Source organism: Eschrichtius robustus, chromosome 2 (genome assembly GCF_028021215.1).
Source record: "Eschrichtius robustus isolate mEscRob2 chromosome 2, mEscRob2.pri, whole genome shotgun sequence".
NCBI classification, from domain to species: Eukaryota; Metazoa; Chordata; class Mammalia; order Artiodactyla; family Eschrichtiidae; genus Eschrichtius; species Eschrichtius robustus.
The window spans coordinates 47,203,195-47,209,194 of record NC_090825.1 but is presented as its reverse complement, the minus strand read 5'-3'; positions in this window follow the sequence as shown (position 1 = coordinate 47,209,194).

Sequence of the window (6,000 nt, the reverse complement as noted above, 5' to 3'; positions counted from 1 at the left end):
TGTGTATAAGCCTCAAGCATAAATCATTTGAACAGTTTTTAAAATCACAGGTTTCTGTGACAAATATAAACTTCTAATAGCTAGAGTAGTTACTTGCCAATTCCTATAAAAATATTATTTTTATACCCAAGAGTGGTTTATTTTTGGTTGCACCTATTTAAATGACATGATTTAGTCAGTAGGAAAGAAATAGTAGTTGTGTTTTTTGCAAAATTTTATATTTTGGTCACACTGAAGTGCAAAGTTTTGTTGTTAAAATATTTTTGCCCTCTAAAATATGACCCCTTTTAGGTCACAGCAATGGATGAGGTTTATAAAAGAAGAGAAAAATAATTAACATAGAATCCTTTTCTGTATCAGCCAAGTGTATGCAAAATAGTTTTAAAAAGTGTAATTCTAATACATTTACTTTGTGAAGAAACAGTATAAGCTTCTTTATCGTGATAGGATAGTGAGTTCATTCATTGGGTTTCTGTGGCTGTAGACGCTAATAATAATAGTTGACATTCACTGTTCTACATTCCTAACTGACTGTAACAGTGGAAGAAAGTAGTGCATCTGTTGAGGGACTATAATCTCGCCCCTCCAGGTGGTTCGGGACCCATCTACAGTGAGAAATGGTAAGCGTGGAAACTGCTTTCTCTGAACTGGTTTCTGACATCTAAGCCGGCTCCTTTTCTTGCCATAGGGTCAGTGTAGCTTTCTTGGTATAGCAATCACATTCCCTTCCAGCTTTTTGTGCCTTCATTCTTTATAGCATTAACTTGCTTGAGCTCTTATTGAGATGAATCAAATAAAAAATGACTTATGCTTAATTATCAAACGTTAATCAGCTGCTCATGCAATTCAGAAGGTGTTCAGAACGTGGCTCAGGGAGATTCTGGTGGGAGTATTGACATCTTGCCTTGGTGCTTCCTCCAGGACCTTCATCTTTCAGTTCTCCCTGAGATGCCGGGGTCACATCTCTTTTTCATGAAAGGGCAGGATATTAAGAAAAGAAAGAGTAGAGGTGTGTCAGGTGTCCAGTGGACAGGTATCCGTGAGCAAGGCGTTGTGAAAAAAGGAAACATTTTCCAAATAGCAGTAGTTGATCTGTTTTCCCTCCCCTCCTCTTTATTTTCTATAGCCATTTTTGTCTGACTGTGGAAGTTCTTTTGCAGATAAGGTTCTGTAAAACTATGCATATCTGCCATAGACAGATGGATTTGACAAAAGATATATTCAAAAAGGAATGTATTACATCATGAACTTGCAAAGCATTCATGGATACAAATTGGCTTTTGGCAACTATTAACACTACCTACTAAAGCAATGACATCAACCCAAATTGAAAGAAAATATTATTTATTGATTGAATTACATTTTCCAGTGTTTCATTTGGTAAATTTTGCTTTTGGAAAGACTTACTCTTCTCTAAGACATTTTTCCCACTGTTATATATAGGACTAATCTTATTGCTTACTCTTGCCAAAGAATTTAATTGTTCTTAGTTGGCGTTTTCAAAAGACTCACTGTCCCACCTGGAGCATGTTTTAAAGAAGGTGGAGCAAAACAAATGAAACAATCCCCCCCATCGCTACCACAAAGAGTTAAACGCTTTAGAATTGTATGATTCCCTCTGTTTGTGGAGCTCGACACTACCCATTGGAAGAGGAGGAGCTTTCATTTAATTAAAAAAAAATCATTTTTTCCACTTTAATTATATAGTGTATGCAGGTGATACAATTTTTCATTATATTAGTCACTAGCCAGAATTGTATCCTTCCAATTTCCAATTTCAAGAAGTAGAAAGACTTAGTGAATTAATCTTGGAGTCAGTGAGATCATGCTCAGGTCATTAAATTTTACTAAGCCTCAGTCTCTATGTCTATAAAATGAAAATAATGATATATGTCCTGGTATTTTACTGTATTGGTGAATATCAGCAGCATGATGAGAAAGTGCTGATTAAAGAACGTTTTAATTCTTTGTGCATTGTGATCTACTGTACAACTATACATTATTATCATTGCAGAAGATCATAGCATTAGTTAGCTTCCTTTACTTCTAAAAGCGTGTTCCCGGTATTGGATAAGTACTTTTTAAAGCAAAGAACGTCTTCACTGTTTGATCTTGAAAAATTACAAAGGTTTTCAGAGCCTCAGTCCTCATCTGTCTGTTGCTTGAGTATTAAAAATACCAGTATGGTTACCGTGACAATAAAAAAGTGATATTGTATGTGAAAATATATTTAGTAAACTTCTAAGTGCCATGTAAATCTTACTTATGAAAACTGTTATCAGAATATTAATAAAAGGTATAATTGTCAATTTTTAAAATGGAAAATATCACATTTCTTTTTTAAAAAATCATATGATTCCATTTATATAAAGTATACAGAATAGGCAAATTCACAGAGACAGAAAATAGATTAATTGTTGCCAGGAACTGGGGGGAGAATGCATGGGGAGTGACTGCTAGAAGACATACATTTCTTACTGATTAGTTTGATTAGCTTTCTAAGCTATGTCTGCTTCCCTCAAACAGGGTGGATTTTCTTGTTGGTTAAGCTGGTGCCATGACTTTCCTTTCACTTAGATATAGCACAAAGCCAATAGTCAGATAAGCATTCCCTCACAGTCTATATTTAGAACTGTTAATGACAAAGTTTTAGAGGGCGTTGTTTCCTCAGAGGAAAAAATGAGTTAGAAAATTTAGACTGACAGATGTTCTTGGACTTTTTATTACTGTTTTGACTCTCTTTATTAAATTTAACTAACGAAATAAACATGTAGGTTAAGGTGATGCTTATTCCTAGGTCTTTTCATCCCAGGAATAAAATGAATGGTCAAAATGACTTTCTGAATGATTTAGAAAGTTCAGTCAGCAGTTCTGAGTCCCAAATTTTTAACTAGTTCTACTCTGGGAGGTCATCACACTTTTTGGAATATCGGCCACAGGTGTGTCCTACGTTTCGGCTGCTTAAGTGCACTGTTGTTAAGAGTTTGATTATTTTCTAATAGTACTATTGGTTAGTCTGAGACAGTTCTACCACCTATAGGATCTCTCTCTTTTTTTTAAAGATGAAACCATACAGGGAGCACCATAAGTAAAACAAATATAAAAATGAAATGAATCCTCTCCTATCTTTATCCTACACACTTCACCCAGCAATTTATGAGAGGACTTTACAGAAATGAAGGAATTTCATTTGTAGTATAGTTAAAAATTTTTTTTTTAATTTTTAAAATTTATTTTTTTATTGAGCTATAGTTGTATAATATTATATGTTTCAGGTGTACAGCATAGCAATTCACAATTTTTAAAGGTTATACTTCATTTAAAGTTATTATAAAACATAAGCTATAGTCCCTGTGCTATATATATATAATATATATATAGGATACAGGATTATATATTATATACAGGATATATATATATATATATTATATACAGGATATAATATATCCTGTAGCTTATTTATTTTATACATAGTAGCTTATATTTCTTAATCCCCTACCCCTATGTCGCTCCTCCCCCTTCCCTCTCCCAGGAGATACACACACACCACATCTTCTTTATCTATTTATCTGTTGATGGACACTTAGGTTGCTTCCATATCTTGCCTATTGTAGATAGTGCTGCTATGAACATTGGAGTGCATGTATCTTTTCAAAACAATTTTTTTTTTTTATATATATATCCAGGAGTGGAATTGCTGGATCATATGGTAGTTGTATTTTTAGTTTTCTGAGAAACCTCCATACTGTTTTCCACAGTGACTACACCAGTTTACATTCCCACCCACAGTGTACAATGGTTCCCTTTCCTCCACACTGACATTTGTTATTCGTGCTCTTTTTGGTGATAGCCATTCTGACAGGTGTGAGGTGATATTTCATTGTGGTTTTGATTTGCATTTCTCTGATGGTTAGTGATGTTGAGCATCTTTTCATGTGCCTGTTGGCCATTTTTATGTCTCTTTTGGAGAAATGTCTATTTAGGTCTTCTGCCCATTTTTTGATTGGGTTGTTAGTTTTTTTTTGATATTGAGTTGTGTGAGCTGTTTATATATTATGTTTTGGATATTAACTGCTTGTTGGTCACATCATTTGCAAATATTTTCTCACATTCCATAGTTTGTCTTCCATTTCATTGATGGTTTCCTTTGCTGTGTAAAAGCTTTTTAAGTTTAATTAGGTCCCGTTTGTTTACTTTTGCTTTTATTTCTTTTGCCTTAGGAGACAGATCCAAAAAAATGTTGCTATGATTCATGTCATAGAGTGTTCTATGTTCCCTTCTAGGAGTTTTATGGTTTCAGGGCTTACATTTAGGTCTTTAAACCATTTTGAGCTTATCTTTGTATATGGTGTGAGGGAATGTTCTAATCTCATTGTTTTACATGTATCTGTCCAGTTTTCCCAGCACCACTTGTTGAAGAGACTGTTTTCTCCATTGTATGTTTTTGCCTCCTTTGTCATAGATTAATTGACCAAGGGTACATGGGTTTATTTCTGGGCTCTCTATTCTGTTCCATTGATCTATGTGTCTGTTTTTGTCCCAATACCATACTGTTTTGATTACTGTAGGTTTACAGTATAGTCTGAAGCCAGGGAGCATGATACCTCCAGCTCTGTTCTTTCTCAAGGTTGTTTTTGGCTATTTGGGATCTTTTATGTTTCCATACAAATTTTACAGTTATTGTTCTAGTTCTGTGAAAAATGCCCTTGGTATTTTGATAGGGGTTGCATTGAATCTGTAGATTGCCTTGGGTAGTATGATCATTTTTAACAATACTCATTCTTCCAATCCATGAACATGATGTATCTTTCCATCTGTTTGTGTTGTCTTCAGTTTATTTCATCAGTGTCTTATAGTACAGGTCTTTTGCCTCCATAGGTAGGTTTATTCCTAGGTATTTTATTCTTTTTGATGCTATGGTAAATTGGATTGTTTCCTTAATTTCTATTTCTGATAGTTTGTTGTTAGTGTATAGAAATGCAACAGATTCTATATGTTAATTTTGTAATCTGCAACTTTACTGAATTCATTGATAGCTTTAGTAGTTTTTTGATGGTGTCTTTAAGTGTCTTTTCTATATATAGTATCATGTCATAATGACATGGTTTACTTCTTCCTTTCCAATTTAGATTCCTTTTATTTCTCTTTCTTGTCTGATTTCTGTGGCTAGGACTTCCACTACTGTGTTGAATAAAAGTGGCAAGAGTGGGCATCCTTTTCTTGTTCCTGATCTTAGAGGGAATGCTTTCAGCTTTTCACTGTTGAATGTGATGCTAGCTGTGGGCTTGTCATATATGACCTTTGTTATGTTGCGGTATGTTCCCTCTATAAAGACTTTCTGGAGAGCTTTTATTATAAATGGATGTTAAATTTTATCAAAACCTTTTTCTGTATCTACTGAGATGATTATAGTACAGTTTGAAAACTGCCATCTGGAACCATTGTCCTGACTTTCTTGTGCCTTTAATGATTGGATAAGACCACTCTTCAGTAATTTAAAATTATAATTAAAGAATGTTTTTAACTCCTTTTTTCCCCCCAGGTTTACTGAGATATAGTTGACATATAACATTGTGTAAGTTTAAGGCATACAATGAGTTGATTTGATACATTTAGATACAGTAGTCCTCCCTTGTCCAAGGTGTGACTTTCTGCAGTTTCAGTTACCTGAGGTCAACCGAGGTCCAAAAGTATTAAATGGAAAATTCCAGAAATAAACTAGTCATAAGTTTTAAATTACACGCCGCTCTGAGTAGCCTGATGAAATCTCATGCCATTCTGCTTCTCCTCCTTCCCAGGACGTGAATCATCACTTTGCCTACCTGCTAGTCACTTAGTAGCCATCTGATTATCAGATCAGCTGTAAAGGTGTCATAGTGCTTGTGTTCAAGTAACCTTCATTTTACTTAATAATGGCTCCGAAGTGCAAGAGTAGTGATTCTGGCAATTCAGATGAACTTTATTATAGGTAAGTAAGTGTAAGGAAAAATAGTATGTATA